The sequence below is a fragment of the Sinohyriopsis cumingii genome, chromosome 9 (genome assembly GCF_028554795.1).
Source record: "Sinohyriopsis cumingii isolate HCF-2022 chromosome 9, ASM2855479v2, whole genome shotgun sequence".
Taxonomy (NCBI): Eukaryota; Metazoa; Mollusca; class Bivalvia; order Unionida; family Unionidae; genus Sinohyriopsis; species Sinohyriopsis cumingii.
Genome location: NC_142969.1, coordinates 9,328,451 through 9,345,455, shown reverse-complemented (window position 1 = coordinate 9,345,455; position 17,005 = coordinate 9,328,451). Strand labels below are relative to the sequence as shown.

Below are 17,005 nucleotides of genomic sequence, written 5' to 3'. Positions count from 1 at the left end.
TTCTTAGTCCAGGTGCAAGCCACACATAATGTTTGGTATTGTGGACAACCAGAGTTACTGTGCAGAAATGAGATCAGTAAAAGAGAGATGGACAGACAGACATCATAACAAAATACACTCTGCCTTGATAGCAGGCATATAAACATTGTTGGAAACGAAAGAAATTGACCCCAACCAGCAATTTTTTAAATCCTGACCAAATCAGGTTTGTGACAGCCATGGCATGTGTCAAATTGTCTCTTCATGATATAATCCTTCAAGTGCCATTATGGCAAATGCCAAACGTCATGATATAATCCATCAAGTGCCATTACGGTAAATGCCAAACTTCATGATATAATCCTTCAAGTGCCATTACGGTAAATGCCAAATGTCATGATATAATCCATCAAGTACCATTACAGTAAATGCCAAACTTCATGATATAATCCTTCAAGTGCCATTACAGTAAATGCCAAACTTCATGATATAATCCATCAAGTGCCATTACGGTAAATGCCAAACTTCATGATATAATCCATCAAGTGCCATTACAGTAAATGCCAAACTTCATGATATAATCCATCAAGTGCCATTACAGTAAATGCCAAACTTCATGATATAATCCATCAAGTGCCTTAATGGTAAATGCCAAACTTCATGATATAATCCATCAAGTGCCATTATGGTAAATGCCAAACTTCCAAGATATAATCCTTCAGGTGCCATTACGGCAACTGTCAAACTTCATGATATAATCCTTCAAGTGCCATTATGGTAAATGCCAAACTTCATGATATAATCCATCAAGTGCCATTATGGTAAATGCCAAACTTCATGATATAATCCTTCAAGTGCCATTATGGTAAATGCCAAACTTCATGATATAATCCATCAAGTGCCATTATGGTAAATGCCAAACTTCCAAGATATAATCCTTCATGTGCCATTATGGCAAATGTCAAACTTCATGATATTATCCTTCAAATGCCATTACGGTAAATGCCAAACTTCATGATATAATCCTTCAAGTGCCATTATGGTAAATGCCAAACTTCATGATATAATCCATCAAGTGCCATTACGGTAAATGCCAAACTTCATGATATAATCCATCAAGTGCCATTACGGTAAATGCCAAACTTCATGATATAATCATTCAAGTGCCATTACGGTGATGCCAAACTTCATGATATAATCCTTCAAGTGTCATTACAGTAAATGCCAAACAACAAGAACATGACAAAGAACAGTATCAAGAGGAAATGAAATTAAGTATCCTTACCTTAAACTGCATATGCTGAGAGACAAAATTGCGGTCAGTCCAAGAAAACAATATCCACATCCATGTTTTGTAAACAAGTGTTTCTATAGCAACTGGTGCAACAACCGCAATGTCATAGGAATAATAATGGATAACCTCTTTTCAACTCAAATCATACTGAACCTGTAAAAGATATTAAAAAAGAAAAATAAATCCTTTAAAAAAACATTTGTTCAGCTCCTTAAGGTGGTGGTCAATTTACTTTCAGTCTATAATCATGTTTTGGGATGTATGCAGGAAAAGTCTGCAACATATTTCATGTATAACTGGTTCAGGAAAATGCCAATACTTTGCAAAATTAGTAAAGGTATAAGCATACTTCCAAGTGAATGTCGGTGATGCAGAAACTACCCTTTCCAATTAAATTACATATTTCCAGGAGGACTATTTAAGATAATGTCAATTCTTTTCTTAAAGCATGTGACTTTCACACACACTGAATCTCGCATCACTAGGACAATGCCGAAGTTGAAAAGACTCTGTTGCTGACTTTCTTAGATGGACCGATTTACTGATACTGTTGACAAGTTTAGTTTGATTTTAGTATTTATCTTTTTAAAAACGTGTTTGTTAACAGAATCCTTAATTAGTAACATTACATTTTAAAGAAACAGTCTTTCAAGCCACCTACGGTCTCCAAATCATGGTGTACCCTACCAAAGTATCCCATCTGGTTATCCTCAGTATTTCTGTTGCATTATTTTTGTTTCATCATGTACATGTATGTAGTAGTAGGAAACAACACCACAATGATCCTCGGGATGTTTTTAAGAAATGTACTACACAAAGATACATCTTACACAATGTACTCCTACAAAAATACATCTTACATAATGTACTCCTACAAAGATACATCTTACATAATGTACTCCTACAAAGATACATCTTACATAATGTACTGCACAAAGATACATCTTAGGTAATGTACTCTTACAAAGATACATCTTACATAATGTACTGCACAAAGATACATCTTACATAATGTACTCCTACAAAGATACATCTTACATAATGTACTCCTACAAAGATACATCTTACATAATGTACTCCTACAAAGATACATCTTAGGTAATGTACTCCTACAAAGATACATCTTACATAATGTACTCCTACAAAGATACATCTTACATAATGTACTCCTACAAAGATACATCTTACATAATGTACTCCACAAAGGTACATCTTACATGATGTACTCCACAAAGATACATCTTACATAATGTACTCCTACAAAGATACATCTTACATAATGTACTCCTACAAAGATACATCTTACATAATGTACTCCTACAAAGATACATCTTACATAATGTACTGCACAAAGATACATCTTACATAATGTACTCCTACAAAGATACATCTTACATAATGTACTCCTACAAAGATACATCTTACATAATGTACTCCTACAAAGATACATCTTAGGTAATGTACTCCTACAAAGATACATCTTACATAATGTACTCCTACAAAGATACATCTTACATAATGTACTCCTACAAAGATACATCTTACATAATGGACTCCTACAAAGATACATCTTACACAATGTACTCCTACAAAGATACATCTTACACAATGTACTCCTACAAAGATACATCTTACATAATGTACTCCTACAAAGATACATCTTACATAATGTACTCCTACAAAAATACAACTCACATAATGTACTCCTACAAAGATACATCTTACATAATGTACTCCACAAAGGTACATCTTACATGATGTACTCCACAAAGATACATCTTACATAATAAGTTGGTCACAAAAAGCAGTACAAGATGCACAGCAAATGAAATAATCACAAGCTGAGGGTAGTGTGACCTGTACTTCATCACAGCAATCTCAAGAATGTGTGTGACTTAGATTTTTAATGTAGCTTTAACAATTTTTCAGAAATATCGCTATGATGTCTGCAGTTTATAGTGATGCCTAGCATGGAAGCATCATGTTGCAGACATATAGCATTATGTCCCCCCACCCAGTCACATTATCCTGACACCAGGCCGACCAGTCCTAACAATAACCTCTTAACGCGGAGTACCAAGCGAGGCAGCTGTTAGCACCATTTTTGTAAGTCTTTGCTATGACTCGGTCTGGGTTCCAATCCATGATCTACCGCATCCTAGGCGGATGCACTAACCACTAGGCCACCAGAGTGGTGCAGCCTCAAGAAACATATATCACAAATAATTTTTAATGAATAATAATGAAACTTGATTGTCATTAAGCTTAAGGGGAGAAAAAATTAAAACTATTGAAAGTTTGGATAAACGCAAGAGCCTCATCAACAAGACCACTTAACAACTGATTCCACCATTCAATTATGAAAATTTTATTTCATTAAACACATCTTCTCCTTACTGAAAATACAAACTGTAGTTTCTACCAGATTTTCACACACCCTCTGGCATTTGTATAAGTGGGTGATTTTTTTTATGGGAAGCAATTTTACATAAGAACAGTACTATTTTACAGATCCCTCAAGAAATGTAAAAACTTCTAATGAATAATGATAAAACTCGGTTGTTTATCTTCAAAATCGTTACAGTGACAGCAATCAGACTTTGACAATGGCACTGCAGTGTAACCTCATGTAACAGCTGGCACATTACCAATAAATACCAAATCCTGCATGACCACCATTGTACAGCTTCACCATGTGCAGTTGGTAAAATGCTTTTAGCAATTAAATAATCAATTAAATCATCTCAGTGCTATGAAAGTGCTATGTACTGCGCATAATACACCTGCCCAATGTTTAATAGTCTACTATTTAGACATTAGGCAAAGAGAAAGAAAGAAAAAAGTTTCCACTCAACCAGCCATCCCTGTTTCGCACTGCCAAATAAAGCTATCAGAATTTTAGAAGTCAACCAGGTACCCATCAATCATAAGGATCGGTTACCCAGGTATCCAATCAAAAGGTAAATTATTTTAAATGTGAACCTGAACTGCTCTGTTGCAAGTTCATATATGCCAACCCCCAAGAGAGGTATAAGTGTAATTATTACTAACATAAGTGGCAAAAAAGCTTAATCTGAGCATAAAATGAATAATCTATACATTACATGCCATAATTACAAAAAACCATTAAGTAAAACATACATTTAATTTTGCTTCTTACCAGGATCTGCAGTTAATTAAAATTCTCATCACAAATTGGTTAAATCCATGTGGATTAGTACAAGCATACAGACACAAAACAAAATAAATTATTTATACACAACATTCACTAGTCTACAGATGTTTCACTTTTGCTGAAAGATTGCAAAGTCAAATCCAGAGATTCACTATCAAATTACTCTTTCAAACTTTGAAAAGCACTATTAATTTCTCCTTTTCTTGATGTAACATTTTCTTCTGTTGAACAAATTCCCTCTTCTCTAACATTTTTCAGTCAAATACCATATACAAGTCACATTGATAAGGCCTGTTTCAGTTAAAATTATGTAATATGCCCCAAACAACCATTTTGAATTAACAAAACTCTAATCTAATGGTTCCTCAAGATTGAAGGAACAGCTAATTATTTTCTGCCAATGTAGCCTGGTAAATAAAAATGGTGAATGGAAAATGGGTTGTATTTTAATGTGGATTTTACAAGTTACCAAACATCAGACTTTACCCAGAAAATATGCTGCAAAGATCCCCTAAAGACCCTTTCTGTAGACTGTAACTTAAGGGCCACAAGAAATACCAGGAAGTGTCTATATGCAATTAATATGACCACTCAAGCATTGCAGACATACCTGTCAGCAATAATTCCTGAGTTTTATGAACTGGTAAGAACAGACCCTAAACCACCCAACACATGCCAATACAGGTTCAGGACTGATTTATTCTGATACATTTATGACACTCTCATTTATCTGACTTTACCACACTGACCCAACCTTTTGCTTTCAAATTTGAAGAGTTATTTTAAAATGATAACAAGATGGCGGGCTACCTGCTCAGTACCGGTAGGTCATTCCCTTTGTTGATGAAAATAAAATAAAGCCTCAATGAACAACCCAAGTTAAAGCCCCAAACCATTATTCCAACCAAAACCTACTATGAAAATTGCCTGATGAATTCATGTCCTACAAATTGGTAAGATTCTGAATGATTGCAATCATCTGTTATTGTTTCCATTACTGAGCAAGAAATATTAACAAAATAGTAGGTAATGAATTTAAGTTTTGTGTAATAGGTTATGTATGTTATGTTTGTGACTATATATGCATATATATATTAGCATTTATAAGTGCACGATGAAATTAAGGGTTACGGGACTGCCCATTATAACTGGGGGGAGGGGGCTAGGATTTTTCTCTGATCCAGGACATTTTGGTACCGTTTTACCTCAGCATCATTTTCTTTCTTCATCTAATATCATGGATATGTTTTTTTCCTATGAACCCAAGCAAGAATATTATATTCAAGCTATTTGGGGTTCGGAAATTGTTGTCTGAAAAATTTTAGCCCACGCCCAAAATTTATATTTGCTCCATAACAGTACAGTGTTCAGATCAGCTTACTTTGGGAATACTCTGGTAATATGCATCACTGGACAATCACCTTTGAAATCATAGATGTCTTGCACAAAATGGATACAGATCAAATGTAACAACCAAGCAGTTCAAATTTTCATTAGAATATTGCAAATCAACCTAACAATAGGACCAAAACATTCCATAACCCTTGCAAATTTTGGTAAATGTTATCTCCACCAAAATTTTTTGAAGAAAGGTTATCACCAAACGAGTCAAAAAGCTCTCAAAGTATGCAGGCAGTAAAAGGTATTATCAACCACATTATGGTCAGCACCATGCTTCATTAGATTTGTATTATTAATGCAATACAGACATAAAAAGTAATTGTTACATTTGGGTTCAAAGGACATACAAACACCAAGTAAGGGTCCTACAAATTTATGTAAAATAAAGTTAAAATCTTCACAAAAACCAAAAAGCAGCATTGCTTACAGTACCAACCCCAGCTACGTAACTGCCTGCTCTACCACTCTGCTCTTGTTTTAGTAAGGGTTATAGATAAGGGTTTTTAATTAATTTAACATTTGTGCCTTAGCCAAGGGCATGAACTGGTCCAGGCTCAGTTAGCCATGGGAAGATAAACAACAGAATGGAACCTGTTGTCAGTCTTTGGTATCGAATATCCATAATGCTGGGATTAATGTTCAGGCCAACTGTCACTACTAACAGCTAGAAACTGATACAGGCACTGAGAGTGAAATGATGCTGATAACAGTAATGCTCTGGTTGATGCGGGTCTATATTTTTAACACCATTCACCATTGGCAGTGAGTCATTCTATGTATCGTTTGACAGTGTTGACAGCATAACAAGGAAGCTCATATTGCTTCACAGCATGTAGCCCATGGCAAAACTACCACCACAAAGAGTCTTTTGATGGGACTAAGGCCCCACTCACTGTCCTGGAACTTATCCAAGCCATGGCAACCAAGAACATATTTTTAAGGTGAACAGGCATGATAAAACTGTGATTACCAGTACTGGTATTCATCATGGTGGTGTCAACTGAGGAACAAGATAAACAGGTGACAATACTGTGCACGTCTGAACTGGAATAGTTGTCCATGCATTCACAACAATACATTATTTTGATGGAACTAAAAACCTCCCCTCCCCAATGAATATTTAAATTTAAACCACCAGGTTTGTATTTTAAGGACTTACATAATGGTAAATCAAATACATCTTGTTTTTCATTCTATTCACTTACCCTTAATATCTACATTGATAGTTCTTCTATAGCTCCAGAAGAAACCCGAAGGACAAATTACAAATCCTAGTGGAGCCAGTACTATACTGGCATTTACTGCATTATTAATATGTGGAAGGTTTCCATAATGCAATGTAGACTGAAGTCTTCCCAACTCCCACATGTCAGGTTGAATAAGAACTGGTGGATGGGATTGGATTATGCATTTCTCTAGATACACACATCACTTGTCATCCAGTGCTTGTCAGGAAAAAGGAATGGGGTGCATGACGGATTGAAAAAATCACTCAAAATCAAGTTCTATTTCCACCCACCATTTAAATAAAATGAAAATATGTGTGAATATAGGAGATTTAATGGAAAATAAGGGAAATGTCATGAAAATCTCATGCATGCTCTTAGCACATTCAGCCAATTTTCAATGCAATGTTGGTGAAATCATGTAAATCCTGCATTTGCATATCCATGACCCTACGAAGTATGAATTACAGTGGGAGGGAGGGGCACATCATCCTGGCTACAGAGTATTGATTCAAAGCTTTCATGCTTGTCAAGAGACAAAATTTCAACACCTTCATTAAAATAAACCCTTCTAAATAAAGGTAAATATGAAGGCCAACAAGATAATATATCATTGCTAAAGCTGTCACCAGTGATTCCCAAATAGTTATTCCTATCACTATTTCCTAACATAAAAAGCAATAAAAAAAAGCCTTTAAAAAAAACCAGCGAAACAAATCCAGATAACATAGTGAGCTAATAAAGACCTGATCTAGTTGGGCTAATAAAGACCTATTCTAGTGGGCTAATAAAGACCTGATCTAGTGGGCTAATAAAGACCTATTCTAGTGGGCTAATAAAGACCTATTCTAGTGGGCTAATAAAGACCTGATCTAGTGGGCTAATAAAAACCTAATCTAGTGGGCTAATAAAGACCTATTCTAGTGGGCTAATAAAGACCTATTCTAGTCGGCTAATAAAGACCTGATCTAGTGGGATAATAAAGACCTATTCTAGTGGGCTAATAAAGACCTATTCTAGTGGGCTAATAAAGACATTTTGTATTCCAACAATAACAAAGGCAAGTAATATAAATAACTATGAACTTTAAAACTTACCTTTTTTTGTTACATGTCATCACAGATTATTTATCAAGATTTGTGAACTATATCATACTTTAAAGCTAGAAATGCCTCCATATGCAAGGATGTCATGTAACAGATCCTTTTCACATCTCGTGTTTGAAGCATATAGAGCACACGCTAAAAGGTGTAAAGCAACTGCCAGACTTGCAGTGCAGCACTAAGTAAACATTATAGGTGGTTCCAAATGCTAATGCATCAAGCTTAAAACAATTATCCATTTAGTTCATTCATGCATATTTTTAGTTCACATTTTCATCAACAAACTTCTATTAACCTTTCTACCCTTGCAAGTCACTGATCAAATCAGATTTTTTATTTAGTAATTTATTTATTGTTCATGAGAACTTTTCTAAGATGATTTCATATTAATTTTTTTCATTTCATTTTTTTAGTCAAAACAAAAACAAAATAAGCTTCATAAATGGCTAAAATTAATGGCTTGTTAGGTTATGCAATTTCAAGTTACACAACCATCACCCTAGTCAGTCGTCAGTTAAACACCTCTCTACTGAAAATCTGCACACAACGGTGTCCAAAGACACAGACTGCACTATAAGCAAGTGCAGCAGTTACAGAGGGACCTCCCCAAAATAATCTCTGGAAATCAGAACAGGGTGGGGGGGGGTGCAACCTCTGAAAAACTGTTAACATTAATCGTAAGTTTCAACAGCCTTCATGTACATACGAAAATGATCTGCATTAGGAAACTGCTCATTGTCATTCATTGACAACCACACAAAATTCCTATTCTCACTGTCATTCATTGACAACCACACAAAATTCCTATTCTCAATGTCATTCATTGACAACCACACAAAATTCCTATTCTCAAAAGTTAAGGACATTTAGTTTCTGAAACAACTACCAACCTCAAAATTTGGTTTTCTTTAACTGCTGTATTAGTAAACTACTGGTGCCATGATTTCATTGCAAGTGAAATTGAAACTTATTTTCCTTCATTAACTCAGAATGCCGATTCAGGAATTTTAAGTTCACTACAAAACTTGCTTCTTCACAACAAAGAGTATCTGAGAAACAGCTTTTTAGTTCTACATATTCAATTCACTAATTTGCATTGCTATCTTTGATCCCATTTGTGAATGAGTAAGCTATTTTTTAAATAGTTTACTTATATAACATACACAATAATATTTACAACAGTGTTTAAATGAATCAACTGAAACAAGCTGACCTGACAAACAACAAGGGCAATTAGCTTTTTATGCAGGTAGGATTTGCATGCCTTTTTGTTCTTTTACTCCACCCCCTTTATTTTACTTGGTACAAAAGACACAATTAACATAATATAAAACAGGATTGAATTTAATTTGGTTCAGTATTACAACATATACTCTTGCAAGTATAATTTCAAAACCTGGTTAGTACTTAATTTACACTTGTACATAGCTGTTATGGTCAACTCATGTACACTGTATTCCATGTTTGAGAATAAGAGAGCACATTTATAATTATGAAGATTACATTTAAACTGAAATTAAAGAACTAAAAGACAAACTGCACTTGACAAAACTTATTTAATTTCTATTTATTTATTAAAGTGCTGCCTCCAGCAGCATTAGTGAAATTTCAATGATCAAAATTTCATTTAATATTGTTACTTACAGAGTACAAAGAATGTTGTTTGGAAAAAATACCAAGCATATATGACTTCTTATTAAAAGTTGAGAACTTCATGCTGATTCAAATTTCCTGTTACTACTGGTTTAGATGATAAAAGAAGTGATTCATCACGGCTTCAGTTGTCAATTATGATCGCAATTTTCTTCACATTCAACAAAAGGGGTCAATTTGGGGTTATCTTCTACTTTAAAAAATGGGATCCATGCATGACCCCATGTAATAAGCAGGTTCACAAGTAACCAGGGCACAAGATATCAAGAGAGTGGTTTATTTGTTTTTTTTATTACCATATATACATGCATAGCTTGATCCGACTGCAAGCAACACAGACCCTGATCTGTTATTACATAATGTGCAAGTAGAACAGGATCAGTCAGATTACTCGAAGTAAAATGCATTGACCCAGATCTGCTGGTCCATTATGTGATGGCAGATCTAGGTCCATGTAGTTTTCAGTTAGATCCAATTAGTATGCAAGATATGATGCATGAATATGATGGCTTTGTACAAGTCAATATGACGGTTTTGTACAATCAATATGATGGTTTTGTACAATCAATATGATGGCTTTGTACAGTCAATATGATGGCTTTGTACAAGTCAATCAAAGAGGATGTATCCAATATGATGGTTTTGTAAAAGTCAAAGAGGGTGTGTGCCCAATATGATGGCTTTGTACAAGTCAACCATTTTTATAGAGCTGAGCACTTTTACTTTTATAAAGTTTTATTTTCAAATTCAATTCCTTCCTTTTCTCCAAACTAACTCATCTATCCCTCTTACAGGAAGAGAATCACATTTTCTCTTGGCAAACACAATTGATTTTTTTTTCATTAATTGTATTCCTGTATCCTCAATGTACTGCTGCTGCTGAAAGTTAGAATATGGAAATAATTCAGTGATTAATATAACTAACAACCTTAGTTGTCAGATAAATATCATAATACATAATAGGTGACTATTTTTATAAACCCGCCTGACTCCGGGCATGCATATATTTCACAAAACAGTTCTAAATAGACTATTAGCTATTATCTTTGGTTGACAGACATAAGCTAAACACACATAGCCCAGCCTTGGGTTATGCAGTGAAATATCAGCATGGACTAATAACTGATGGGCAAACATGCCATGTAAAACAGAAGCCACAACATAAATCTATAGGGAAACAAAAATATCACATTTTACCCAAATTTTCCTACTATAAATCTACATATCAAATGAAATTTCCATTCATGAAGCCCTAACAATGTTATTGAGCTGAAAATGATTGGCAAAGAACAATGCCAAACAAGGGCCATAACTCAATAGTTTTTTCTCTCGGAAAATGCTGAAAATTGAGCTTGAGCTAGGTTTGTGAGAACAAAGTCTGATACCAACCTCCATTAAGACTTTCAAAAGGTATCAAATGGAAACAAAATTTGGATTTAACATCATTTAACATGAAATAACTGGCATATGATTTCACAGAAAGAAAAGGCCAGGCAACACAGCAACATCTGGCCTGAAAAATGGCAGGAGACATTAAAAATAGAGCAGTCAACGAGTACCCAAGTACTAGGGTATCTGCCCATTCATAATTACCTGGGCAATAAAAGTAGCATCAGTGAATAATCCATTGAGTTCATTAAAAAAAAATCATGTTTCCAAGTTCAGATCAAAGATTATATCTGGTAACAACAGAAGTGAACAAGAATAACGTGTGCTGTGTCAAGGCTCATGTCACGTGACTAATGGCTGCTGCACATTTATCCATCATAGAATTCCATCTACTGATCTTACAATTTCAACATGTGCGACCATTTGGTCGTGTACATTGAACAGTTTCCTTTTTTCTGTTTATAGTATATGACATGTTTCCAAAAACAACCAGTTTCTTAAATTGAAAACATGTCAGTCATTATTTTTTTTATATACACTTAGGTAACAGACCAGCCTATACTGGAAAAAAATGGACCAAATACAGTGTGACCCCCCTAAAACAAGGTAGTTGGGAGCTATAGCTAATACAGCAGTTTAAAAAAATTTAAAAAATTGAGGTTGGTAGTTTTTTCTGTAACAACAGATACATTTCATGCATTTTATATCAGGTTTGCGGCTTCTTTTCATGGGGCCTCTGAATTTCTCCACTCTAAACCAATTGTTGTACATACAGGTTTAAACAGCCAACAATGTTGCCATTAAAAACAAAATCACCAGATGGTATATTTTGCCAATAAGGAAAATAAAATTGCAGCTTGCTACACTGATGAAGCCCTACACCAGGGGTGTCAAACTCAATCGCTCAGCGGGCCAAAACTCAAATCACACGTAAGGTTGCAGGCCGAACAGGATAAACATTCAATAAGCGGAAAATTAAACCTTTTTTAAACATTAATATAAATTAAAACAGAAAAAAGTTTTAATAATAAAAAATCACTGGCATACCCATTTTCGCTCTTAAACCAATTTGTCAGAGCTGGATGTTTGGCAAGGCTGCTAATTAGGGAATTTGATTTGCACTTTATATCGCAGGGCCATTAAAAAATATTTTTGCCTAAAATTCTCTCTTGGGCCAGATATAATTGTACGCCGGGCCTGATGTGGCCCGCGGGCCTTGAGTTTGACACATGTGCCCTACACAATACTAGAATAAACATTTTACACTTTATTTTTCGTACTTTTAAGAAGAAACAATTATTTTGTCATGTACGAGAAAAATACATATAAAATTTCAAGAGCCATGCCATGATCATCTTGTATTATTTGTGTGCGATCTCTTCCCCAAATAAACTTTTTTTTTCTTCGTACATTTCAGACTTTTTTTTTGGTGTGCAAGAAAATCGTATATAAAATTTTGGAAGCCACACCACAACCATGTTATATCCTAATTCGTGTTATAATTAAGCGTGCTATAGCAGGGTCACACTGTTTTAAGCAAAACCGGCTTTATCGCTGTGTTCATATGTCTGAAAAATGTTGGAAAAGAGAAAGATTTTGTTATAACGAAGAACATGTTGCACCATGAAAAGGACAAATCAATAGCATTTAACAAATTTGGGAAGTGGAATTCGACAGTGATTTAATACAGCATTCAGAATATGTGGACTTCATGACTATTCTCCAAAAGCTGGACATGTAGACAGTGAATGTTGTGTATAAATAATTCATCATTTTGTTTTGTGTCTGTATTCTCAAACTAATCCACTGGGATTAAGCTGATTTGTGATGAGAATTTTAATTAACTACAGATCCAGGTAAGGAGCAAAAATAAATGTACATTTTCCTTATGATTTTGTGTAATTATGGCATGTAAATATATAGATTATTCTTTTTATGCTCAGATTAAGCTTTTTTGCCACTTATGTTAGTAATAATTACACTTATACCTCTCTTGGGGGTTGGCATGGATGAACTTGCAACAGAGCAGTTCAGGTTCACATTTAAAATAATTTACCTTTTGATTGGGTACCTGTGTAAACAACACTGGTCAACAGTGAAATCATTACTGACTTGAAAAGGCCCTAATCTGTAGTATTTTGGTGTGCCGAACACGAATATAACCGTGAAAAATTTGTATTGGCTCTCGTTTTGAAGATATTCATATACCTCATTTTCTATGTTTCACTGTGTAAATTTCTCCAGTAGGACTGCAGCAACATCCGGAATAATGATGTAACATTGCATAATACCATCATGCTCACATCATCCACAGTTGATTGGATCATTTTCTGATGCAATGCAATACTAATGCCATGCGGCTGCTGAAGTAAGTTGACGTCAGCAGTGTACTATACATGTGTAGGTCTATTATACTAATGCCAGGCGGCTGCTGAAGCTGACGTAAGCAGTGTACTATATAAAGCCCAATCAGATAGGTTCAGCATTTAAAATATTTTAGACGTTGTGCGAGACAGTTCAAGCTACTGTTACATAAAACTTATTATTTTATCCATTTACGTACAATAAAGAACAGTAATGCCTCGAAAGTGTGTTAATACCGCGGACAATTTTTGCTATATTTGTGGGGAAGTGACATTTGCCAACCAGAAGAAAAGTATCAATTCTCAAGTGAAGAAGGCATATCATCTTTACTTCGGATGCAAGGTTGGTGACCAAGACAAGCCTTGGGCTCCGCATATATGCTGTGCTACATGTACAACACAGCTTTCACAGTGGTTGAATTGCAAAAGGTCATCAATGCCGTTTGCAGTCCCAATGGTGTGGAGAGAGCCAAGCAACCACCTAAATGACTGTTACTTCTGCTTGGTTCCTCCTCTTTCCGGCGGAATAACGAAGCGAAACAAGTTGAGAATAGTCTACCCAAACATTCCGTCTGCATTGAGACCAGTTCCACATGGTGAGGGACTTCCTATTCCAGAACCTCCAGCAGAATATTCTCTTGATTCATCTGACGAAGACAAAGGTGAGTCGACCTGTTCTTCTCCTGGTCCATCAGCATGCAGTGATCCAGATTTTCACTGTGGTGCATCATCAACCCCACACAGAATAACACAGGAAGAACTAAATGACCTGATTCGTGATTTGGACTTATCAAAGAACAAGGCAGAATTGCTAGGATCAAGACTCCAACAATGGAATCTTCTAGAAGAAGATGTCACAATTACTGCATATCGAAAGCGCCACCAGCAATTGGAGCCTTTCTTCAGAAAGGAAAGTAATCTGATATTCTGTTCCGATATTGAGGGCCTCATGAATGCTTTAAAAATCACTCATGACCCACAAGAATGGAGACTATTTGTGGACTCTTCGAAACTGAGTCTCAAGGCTGTGCTTTTGCACAATGGAAACATTCTTCCATCTATTCCAGTAGCGTATGCTGTCCACATGAAAGAGACATACGATAACTTAAGGCAGCTACTGAATTCCATTGAGTATAACAAGTACAGCTGGCACCTCTGTGGTGATTTGAAGGTAGTTGCCCTTTTAATGGGACTGCAGCAAGGATATACAAAATACATGTGTTTCTTATGCGAGTGGGATAGCCGAGCAAGGGAAACGCACTACATGAGGAAGGAATGGACTCACAGGCAGAATGTAGCCATTGGAGAGAAGAATATCCAACACCCAGCTCTGGTTGAGGCTCAGAAAATCTTGCTACCACCCCTTCACATCAAACTAGGTTTGATGAAGAACTTCGTGAAAGCCATTGACCGGACTTTGCCAGCATTCCGATACCTGCATGAAAAATTCCCTCGACTCAGCGAAGCAAAGATTAAAGAGGGAGTTTTTGTGGGTCCTCAGATTCGAGAGCTTTTCAAAGATGACCGGTTCAACAACTTGCTGGAAGGTGACGCGAAACAAGCATGGAATGCTTTTCGCCTAGTTTCTACAAACTTCCTCGGAAATGTTAGGGCAGAAAACTATAAGGAACTAGTAGAAGACATGTTGATGAAGTATAAGAAACTTGGCTGCAATATGTCTCTAAAGATTCACTTCCTTCATTCCCATTTGGATTTCTTTCCTAGCAACTGTGGTATTGTTAGTGATGAACACGGCGAACGTTTTCATCAAGATATCGCAACAATGGAACAAAGATACCAGGGAAAATGGTCCACTACAATGCTGGCTGACTACTGCTGGACACTCCTCAGAGATGCTACCGAACAGCTGTACAAGAGACAGGCGAAGAAATCTAAGATGTAGTCAATGACTTGATTTTTTATAGGTAGGCTATTACAGTTGACCTTTTACTATTGGAATGCATTTCGTTATGTAAACATTAATTTCTTGCAGATTACAAAAAAACTAGAGCCAATTTTGCAATTTGACTGTCATATTCGTGTTCAGCACATAAAAATTGATAAGAATTGACTAATTTTATTTCAGTAACATGACTTTTGTAAAAATTTGTTGTCCAGTGCAATCATAAGGATTGGCAGGTACCTGGAAGACATTCCTAAAATTTTGACAGCTTTAATTAAAAAATAGTGACTTGAACTAATTCAGTTGGTAATAGATCAGACTTGTAGAACAAGGGTCAAATATTTTATACATGCACAGAATAGCACATTTCAGTTATCAAGTTCTGTCCCAGATACATTTGAAAAATGTTTTAGAGTAGATAGGTTGGTAGACTTTTTTGAGTGCTGGTATAGAGCGATTTAAATGAAGCAAAAAAAACTAGAAAAAAAACAGTTGCATCCTATTTTAACTTCAGTCATAGTTACATCACTTTGTAAATTTTTCGCAGCCCCGAGTGACCTAAAGCACTCTAAACCTGTCTGCATGGGTTCGAGTCTCAGGTTCAGCCAATATGGGTATGTGACAAAGCTTGCCAGTAGCTTCTTGTGGGTCAGTGGTTCTTTCTGGGGTTTTCCCGGGTTCTTCCTCCACCATTAATACTGGCCGCCATGTATATCATGTGCTGAAAAATGGCTTTAAACCTTACAACAACAACATTGTAAATTTTTCCTCTAAATCTTTTTAGTTCTGTTCCAAATTTTGTTCAGTTTTTTCATACAAAAAATGTAAAATAGGCAGTAAAAATAGGCTTAGTCTGGTAAACAAAACCACACGTACTCTTTGAAAACTTGGTTTTGTAGACTAATACATTGGCATAAAATCTACACTGTACTAGTAACATTATACATGCCTAAAATTTAGAATTTTGTTAATATACTATTCCTCTGATTAGGCAAATCTTGTTTATTTGTCACTGAATGTTAATTTACTTTTTCAAGTCAAATAAAACAAGAGAGAGTGCCCGTGATGCTCAGATATGAATAATATTCCCCCTTGCTCACTACCAACCAACCCATTCAGATGTTGTCATGATATATGCACTGATAACCAACCAAGCTATTCAGGTATGTCATGATATATGCACTGATAACCAACCAACCCATTCAGATGTTGGTATGATATATGCGCTGATAACCAACCAACCTATTCAGATATTGTCATGATATATGCACTGACAACCTACCAACCCATTCAGATGTTGGTATGATATATGCACTGATAACCAACCAACCTATTCAGATATGTCATGATATATGCACTGACAACCAACCAACCCATTCAGATGTTGGTGTGATATATGCACTGACTACCAACCAACCCATTCAGGGGTTGGTATGATATATGCACTGACTACCAACCAATCCATTCAGAAGTTGGTGTGACATATGCACTGACTACCTACCAACCAAACCATTCAGAA

General features: G+C 35.7%; 1 protein-coding gene across 3 annotated transcripts in view; it reads right to left on the bottom strand.

Moving 5' to 3' along the window:
- Window positions 1-17,005, bottom strand: part of LOC149791252 (uncharacterized) — a 246,955-nt gene that overhangs the window by 208,283 nt on the left and 21,667 nt on the right. For 2 of the 3 annotated variants that reach the window (XM_089969729.1, XM_089969730.1), the window contains exon 2: window positions 1,265-1,426. The exons of the other annotated variant lie outside the window; for it this stretch is intronic. The gene's annotated coding sequence lies outside the window, so the exon portion shown is untranslated. The remainder of the gene's footprint in view (window positions 1-1,264; window positions 1,427-17,005) is intronic. 3 annotated transcript variants of the gene reach the window in all.